The sequence below is a fragment of a genome, unplaced genomic scaffold (genome assembly GCF_019419815.1).
Source record: "Pyrus x bretschneideri cultivar Hongxiangsu unplaced genomic scaffold, Pyrus_bretschneideri_v1 Contig269, whole genome shotgun sequence".
Taxonomy (NCBI): domain Eukaryota; kingdom Viridiplantae; phylum Streptophyta; class Magnoliopsida; order Rosales; family Rosaceae; genus Pyrus; species Pyrus x bretschneideri.
Window position 1 is genome coordinate 320173 of NW_025999578.1, and position 9447 is coordinate 329619.

Below are 9447 nucleotides of genomic sequence, written 5' to 3' on the forward strand. Positions count from 1 at the left end.
AATAGATGTTGGATTATTGAAGTACCTAAGGGATTGAGCACCACAAGAGTCATTCAAATGATTTTCTTTGAAGGATTCCTCAACAAGAGAGGATTATATATATTTACATTAATCAGTGAAAAATAAATTAATTTCAAACTCGTCATCCATGAGGTACGAACCTATTATATACTACTAACAAGTAAAGTGGAGTCCTACTAGACTGTAACACAACATTGACTAAATAATGTTAAATACAAACCAAAATTACCAAACAACTGTAAAAATAATTAATTTTTACTACCTAAAATTCAAGAAATTAAGAGACATAAACCCTGTGGTTTTGATGTCAAGATAACAAACATCAAAATAGAAGTTTAAAACACCGTTGAAGCAAAATAACGAAAATAACAAACAATAAAAACTTCTCAAACTACTCAAGTGAAATTAAGAGGGTTATTGGGCCACCTAACATGACCTAATATGGTGGTCCTAATCTATAAGCGAGATGATCTAGTCATCCACATCACTAGATTATAGGGTCGGCACGTCCCCAATGGACTATGGAACCACCTGTATGGCATTATGAATGTTCTCATCAATTGTCGCTGAAGTCACCGATGGTTATGCACCTAATTGTTGATTCATCTTTGCTATCTCCTCCTCTTTTCGGCTTCTCATCAATCATCCACCCTATTTCCTATAAATTAGTGAATTGTAAGCTGGTAAGGGACTTCCCAATGAGGCATTGGTTCATGGCCAGCCAAATTTCCACCTCTTGGTTCTCTTTCTTTAGCTTGTTCACCTTCTCTTGCTTTTTTCCGACCATTTGCTTCAAAAACATGTCATGGTTCACCATCTTTTCGTTCTGTTCTTCCTCAGGCATGTTCTTGAACTGCTCGATGAGGCGTCGCACTTCCAAAGGATCAGGCCAGACATCAGGTTGAGGCTCATCTGGACTGTATATGATAGCACATGCTGGAACATCACGATGTTTATTGATTTCATACATCTTCTTCATAAATCCTCTCTTCCTTTTCCTGAATGTCACTTTTCACGACGAGTTCTTCATGATGAAGGCTAGTTTCACTTTCCTTCTAGTCATAATATCTATAAAAAAAAAGAAATGAAAACTAGGGAAAGGAAGGGAGGAGGGCGGCTTAGGGTTTCAGACTTGTAGACGGTGTGTTTGAACTAAATAGCTTATGGTATTTATAGTATTTTGTAAGGGGCCACTTTTAATCAATTATGAAATATTTTGTCCTCAACATAAATATAATACTTTTGCAGTGATAAAAAGAAACTATTTTTAGTCTCTCACGCATTTTGTTTAATCATGTCCCTTACTTTATTTGATTTGTTCAATCCGATAGTTAAAAATAAAACAAACGTATAAAAATTACCTTTGCTAATATTTATGCGACTAATAAATTTATAATAGGAAATCTAGGCTGGAGATTTATTAGCATAATAGAAGTTTTTTACATGAGCTTGTTGGATTTTGTTTGATATTATCCACCATTTGGTTTTATATGGAAGTTTATTTTGAAATTTTATCCATAGGTGCATGTATTATTACACAAATTTTTCTGTCTGGTTCTTTAATTCATTGAAAGAGAATTATTACATATAACTATCTTCTTTTTTTTTTTGGTCAAAGAGCAAATATTGGATACGAATTGAAATGTTGACATCAGATGCTAGAGAATTAATGTTATGTTCCTTTCAAGTGCAAATATAAGGATAGTATAATGGCACAAATAAGGGTGTCAAACCACAGGGACTGATTAGACTTCTACAAATTACTAGTTTTATGCGAACCCTAACTAAACAATGAAAATGCAAACTGAATTTAGATTTTCCAATTGAAAACTAAAATAACTTAAAAATGCAAGAAAGATAAAGATAAATGATAGGTTGATTTAGAAATAATGGGAATGGAACTAAGGATACCGATTTCACCGTTACAAGCCAATTCCATGAAAATTAAGTCAAAACGCATTCAACTCTCCAATCTGCAACCAGGGTTCGTTTTACTTATTTATGATCATCCATTTGATGTGTGGTTGTGATCAAGTACTCCTAATCTGCAATCTGGTTGTGATGTTCAACTTAGATTAGCAAGTAAGAATCCATTAAGAACAAGAAAACTTCAAAGAACCACAGAAATCACATGGCAGGATGTATGCATAGCAGTTTCTTCATTCATTCACATGTCTACCAAGATTAAGCATGATGTGTACTATAACCTTGATTAAATAATTCATGAGCAGCCCTAATGGTGATCAAACATTAAGATTATCAAACAAATTAAACTATAAAACCAGTGAATGAAACAAGAACACAGATTGATAGGTTGAATACTTTAACTTAATAACATAAAGTACGTTTGCAAGGCTACATCGAATTCCCTAGCTATGAACTTAATTACACAACATGATTACAAAATATTTAAATATCAAGAACAACATGAGTGAAATTAAAGTTCATAGAAGAAACCCCCTTGAAGCAATTTTGAAGTTGAAATCCTTCAAGAACAGCATGTCTGTGTGGTTTCTTCGGTGATAGTGGATGGTGAAGGGAAATAGGGTTTTGTTTCTGGAAGAAGGGCCAAAGAAAGAGAAGAGAGAGAGCTCTGGGCGACCCCTAAGGGGGGCTTGTGAAAAAGTGATCTGAAACCTTAGTATTTATAGGCTAAATGGGGCTGTAGCCGATTGCAAGGTGATCCCAACCATTAAGCCAAAGTTTTGAACGTTTTTCCTTATTTGGCTCCTCCAAATTAGACTAGATATTCCAATTCCTTCCCATTCTGCTCCTGGTCTTCTAACAAGCCAAATTCGTCTTGGATTCTTTATTTGGGCTTGAAAACATGCCACTAAACTTCTTTTCATGTTTGAACAAGGGTCAACCCCAAAAGTGGCATGTTTTCACTTCTTTTGCCTTCAAATTGATCCTAAAGTACATGTAACTGCACACTAACACAAAATAAGGTAAAATGTAACCAGTTTAACTAAAAAACATCATAAAGAGCCTAGAAATGGATGGTATAAATGCATGAAATATATGAGTTATCAATTAAACAGCCACTTTGGTTCGAAACAATCCCACGTATGATAACTCCCTACACGCGTGATGATAGGAGCATATTTATGCTACTTAGTTATGTTGTTTGATGCGAGAATTATATGCACACAAATTAAACCCTCTTTTTGACAATTGTAGTATAAGTATAAGTAGGGATCGTTCTGGACCGGGGATTAGGAGGGATTGTTAATCCCTTGGATTTGACTCAAAAACGTAAAATAACAATATGAAACACTATACTAGACTCAAAGAATTCAAAACTAAACTTTAAAACACTAAGACAAACCAAAAGACTCAAAACAACACAAACACACTCAAATCTGCCTAAAAACCACTTTCTGGGCAGATTTGAGCACAAACACAAATTTGGACGAAATTAAGTAATAACTTGACTCAAGACCGTAAAAACACAATATAAAACACTAAACTAACTCAAAGAATGTAAAACTAAACACTTAAAACATTAAAACAAACCAAAAGACTCAAACATCACCCAAAACACTCAAAACTGCCTTAAAAACACTTTCTGGGCAGTTTTGAGCACTTTGGTGAATTTGGACGAATTTATGTAATAAATTGAATCACAACACTTATAAACACAAACTAAATGTATTTCTAACTAAATTGGACATTAAAGTAAAGGGGGAATTTAGATTTGATGAAAATTGAAATAATGAAACAGATTAATAAACTAGACAGAATGTAAGTAAAAACAGATAGTAAAGATGAATGTGATGAAAATATGGATGATGGAATAGCCAAGGGGTTCATCTCCACACATGTTACACTTGCATAATAAAATGATTTCAATTGCATTTCAATAAACCATGAATTCTCAACACCCCAAGTTAACCGTGATGCACTAATTAACCTTCAAATCTTCCTAACGTTATTGAATTGGATGGGTTAGCGCATACATAATTCAAAACATTCCCCACAAGTCCTCAACATGAATGCATAGAAGAGATACAAGCAAGAATCATTACGCTCTATGAAAATTATAAGTGTTGACGAGGCATTCGTTGTAGTATCCCACATCGCCCGTGAGGGCGTGGTCTTTGGGCCTTATATGTCCATGCCTGGTGGTACCTTTCAAGGAGGCCTTTTGGAGCTGCGGCTTGCAAAAACAAAACCGTGAGGTAGCCCTGCTGTCTGCGACATAGTCCAGGGCAGGGAATGCCAAAGCGGACAATATCTTTGCGAGGGAGACCGGGATGTGACAATTTGGTATCAGAGCCAATCCCTGGCCGGAAGTGTGCCGACGAGGATGTCGGGCCCCTAAGGGGGGTGGATTGTAACATCCCACATCTCCCAGGGGAGTGATCGTTAAATGTATATTCCATCCCTACCTAGCACGAGGCCTTTTGGGAGCTCACTGGCTTCGGGTTCCGTAGGAACTCCGAAGTTAAGCGAGAAGGAGGCTAGAGCAATCCCATGATGGGTGACCCACTGGGAAGTTGCTCGTGAGTTCCCAAAAACAAAACCGTGAGGGAATGGTAAGCCCAAAGCGGACAATATCGTGCTACGGTGATGGAGCGGGGCCGGGAAGTGGTCCCGCCCGGGATGGGATATGACAAATTGGTATCAGAGCCAATCCCTGGCCGGAAATGTACCGACGAGGACGTCGGGCCCCTAAGGGGGGTGGATTGTGACATCCCACATCGCCCAGGGGAGTGATCCTTAAATGTATATTCCCATCTCTACCTAGCACGAGGCCTTTTGGGAGCTCACTGGCTTCGGATTCCATCGGAACTCCGAAGTTAAGCGAGAAGGGGGCTAGAGCAATCCCATGATGGGTGACCCACTGGGAAGTTGCTCGTGAGTTCCCAAAAACAAAACCGTGAGGGAATGGTAAGCCCAAAGCGGACAATATCGTGCTACGGTAGTGGAGTCGGGCCCGGGAAGTGGTCCCGCCCGGGCCGGGATGTGACTGTGAGGTAGCCCTGCTGTCTGCGACATAGTACAGGGCAGGGAATGCCAAAGCGGACAATATCTTTGTGAGGGAGACCGGGATGTGACAATTTGGTATCAGAGCCAATCCCTGGCCGGAAATGTGCCGACGAGGACGTCGGGCCCCTAAGGGGGGTGGATTGTGACATCCCACATCGCCCAGGGGAGTGATCCTTAAATGTATATTCCCATCTCTACCTAGCACGAGGCCTTTTGGGAGCTCACTGGCTTCGGATTCCATCGGAACTCCGAAGTTAAGCGAGAAGGGGGCTAGAGCAATCCCATGATGGCTGACCCACTGGGAAGTTGCTCGTGAGTTCCCAAAAACAAAACCGTGAGGGAATGGTAAGCCCAAAGCGGACAATATCGTGCTACGGTAGTGGAGTCGGGCCCGGGAAGTGGTCCCGCCCGGGCCGGGATGTGACAGTTTGGTATCAGAGCCAGACTCACGGTTGTGGTGTGCCGACGAGGACGTCGGGCTCCCTAAGGGGGGTGGATTGTAGTATCCCACATCGCCCGTGAGGGCGTGGTCTTTGGGCCTTATATGTCCATGCCTGGTGGTACCTTTCAAGGAGGCCTTTTGGAGCTGCGGCTTGCAAAAACAAAACCGTGAGGTAGCCCTGCTGTCTGCGACATAGTCCAGGGCAGGGAATGCCAAAGCGGACAATATCTTTGCGAGGGAGACCGGGATGTGACATTCGTTACTATGGATTGCATGAAACTTATGCCAAGAATTCATTTAACGAGATTGTTTATAAGCAACCTCCACTACTTGTGAATATAAGTTCGTAACTATTAGGTGAAACTCACTTATATTCTAGCGTCATATTCATGCATGAAAATTAAGCGTGCACTCTCAATAAACATACATAAATAAGTTATCAATCAAACGGTTAAACAAATTGAATCCACAACTTATGAAACGCAATTAGAAGTAATCAAATCAAAATGCAAGCATAAACATATATTTCGAATCACCCCCTAGCTAAAGGGGGGTTTAGATTCTCATAACTTTGAAATCAAAGAAACACCTAAACATTCCAACAACTCAAACTTGAATTGTATGAACGTTTAGGCACTCTTCTCTTCCATTCCTCATACATACAAAACAAAGAGAATTGAATTTAAACATTGAAATCAAAGAAACACCTAAACATTCCAACAACTCAAACTTGAATTGTATGAACGTTTAGGCACTCTTCTCTTCCTTGTTGTTGTAGCACAAGGTCTAAGGATAGTTTGATGGTGTGAATGGATTGGGGAGTGGTGTTTGGATTAATAGGGAAGGGGGACTCACGGCTAAAGAAGGTGGAGAGTGAATGTGGTGTGTTGTGTATGAAAATGAGATGTGTTTAGGTAATGGGAATGCAAGGGTATTTATAGGAGGAGTGGAGGTGTATATGGCTGTTTGTTTAAGGTGTTTGTGTGGAGGAATGATGGAAAAACAGCTAGGACAACATGTGAAAGCTGGAATTGCATGTGAAGATGCTGGAATTTCAATGTGAAGTGCACGGCATGGGTGTTTTGGTGCATATGTTGGCTGTTTTGTTTGTTGGTTAAAGCTTGTGTTTGCATGTGAATGTTGTTTGTGTGAAGTGTGTGTGAATGCATGTGGATTAAAGAGTGAATGGTGGCTGAAATAATGATGGAAAACAGCTAGGAGAAGTATGGAATGCATGTGAAATGTAAAGGGAAAAGCTGGAAATGGCTAGGAGGGTCACGGCATAGACTTCTTTGGTGCAGAAATGGGTGTTGTTTGCATGTGAATTGAAGTTAGGGTGAATGATGATGAATGGATGTGGATTAAAGAATGAATGGTGGTGTAATGATGAAGTGTGATGGCTGAAAATGGCAAGGGAAATGCATGTGTTTGCACGGCAAAGAGGGAATGTTGGTGTTTTTGTGTTGGTTTGAATGGTTTAATTAATGGGAGTGCATGTTTGAATGATTAAAGTGCATGTGGGTGAATATGTGGCTGATTTATGAAAGGAATGCATGTGTTGATGAAGTGGAATGACAACTAGGTTATGAGGGGAATGCATGTGATGCATGGCAAGGTTTTAGAATGGGCTTAAAATAGGGTTGTTTTTGATGGAATGGATGGTTCTTTGCATGGCTATAAGGGAGATAATAAGAGAGAATGGGCTAGGCCCTTTGTTGTATGTCCTAAATTGCATAAATGGCCTTCAATTTCGTCCATCCTTTTGGCTCCATGGATAAGCTATCCAATCCATGCCCAAAAATGCTCCAAATAGCCTCAAAATGCACTTTCTTGCTCCCTAAGCCCTTAGAACCTGAAAACACACAAAAGAAGCATAAAGAACTAAAATAACTAAAGAAACATAACGTAAATGTACGAGAACAAGCCATTTAAGTCGCATGAATATGCTCCTATCATTGTTTCCTTGGATTTAGTTACTTAATTACTATCTATTTTAGTCTTTTAAACTATTTTCGTATGTTTTTAGGTCCTAATGGCAAAAGGAGCAAGAAAGTGCATTTTGAGGCTATTTGGAGCAGTTTTGGGCATGGATTGGATAGCTTAACTATGGAGCAATGTGGATGGACGAAATTGAAGTCAAGAGAGGCTAGGAAAGGCTACAAATCTGGAGAAAGAAGTCCAAATGCAAAGAAGATAAGGAAATAGCAAGAAATAAGGAACCTTATCCAACCTTATCTTATCCTATCCTAACCAACCTTATCCTTTCCTAACTCTAACATTATCTTATCTTATCCTATCCTAATCTTTTCCTACCTCAATTCCAACTTCAAAGAGGACTCCTTTTCACATTAAATCACCTAAATATCAAGTTCTAGAAGCCCTATTTTCGTGCATTAAGTTTATGCCACATGTAACCCTTCTAGAAGTTCTAGAATCTGCCACAAAGACCATTCCTTGTCCTCCTTGGAATCTAATGGAAAGTATCCTTGTTCTTTGGTGATTTGGAGTCCTAATTCCTCTCATTTTCAGCCCAAATTCGTGCCTCCCCTTGATAGGAGCATATTTATGCGCCTTAGTTTGCTTGTTTTCTTGCATTTTTGTTGCTAGTACTTAGTAATTTTAGTACTTTAAGCTATTTTCGTGTGTTTGTAGGTCCAAAGGGCTAAAGGAGCAAAAAGATGCATTTTGGAGACTTTTGGAGCACTTTTGGGCTAAGGATGGATAGCTTATGCTTGGAGCCAAAGTGTTGGACGAAATTGAAGACCTAATTGAAGGCCAAAGTGTTGGAACCTTGTTCCCTTTAGTTCTAGGACATTTAAACCTTTCCATAAACCATCAACACATGCACCCATCACCCAACACTCCCCTTTGCCATGCACTCCCATTGTATTTTCAGCCATTCACCTAACACAAACACATTCATTCCAGCCATGCACATTTAATCATTCATTTACATCAATGCCGTGAGTTCCCATCAGATTTCCAGCATATTCACATGCATTCCATCCTTTAAAACATTGCACATGCACTCATAATCATTCACACCTTGCAGCCACATGCACTCCCTTTAATTTATTCAACCTAGCTGTCAAAGCACATGCACATTCACCCTAATCATTCACATACACAATCTGCAATCATTCACACATTCAATCTCTCCCAAAGCCGTGTACTTCCCCCTTCATTCCACCCAAGCCACATGCACTCCCATCCATTTCATCATTGCAGCCACATATAGCTTTAATTCACATGCAAACACATGCATTTCCACCCACATGCACTTTTAATCATCCACCAACACAAAACAGCACATCATTGCCGTGCACATTCTCCTTAATTCCAGCATTCCACATGCATTTCCAACCTAACATTCACCCACATGCACCCTTTAAACAAACCCAAACATGCAGCCACATATTCCCATTCTTGCCGTGGCTTTCCCATCACAATTCCAGCTTTCCAACCTAGCCACATCCACATGCATTCACTCATAATCATTCACTAACATTGCAGCCACATTTCCACCCACCTCCTAGCTGTCATGTTCCCTCTTATTTACCTATAAATAAGCATGCATTGCAGCCCCAATTCATTCACTCATCCATTGCAGAAATTCAACCATCACACCAATCCTTGGCCGTGAGTTTCCCTACTAATCCAAACACCATCACTTCCTTCACCATTCCACAAAACCTATCATTCTACATCATCCATAATCCCCAAAACTCACCTTAGACCTTGTGCTACAACAAAGAGGAAGAGAAGTGGACCTAAACGTTCATACAATTCAAGTTTGAGTTGTTGGAATGTTTAGGTGTTTCTTTTCCTTTGAATTCAATGTTTAAATCCAATTCTCTTTGTTTTGTAATCATGAGGAACTAAACCCCCCTTGGCAGGGGGGGATTCGAAATATATGTTTATGCTTGCATTTTGATTTGATTACTTCTAATTGCGTTTCATAAGTTGTGGATTCAATTTGTTTAACTGTTTGA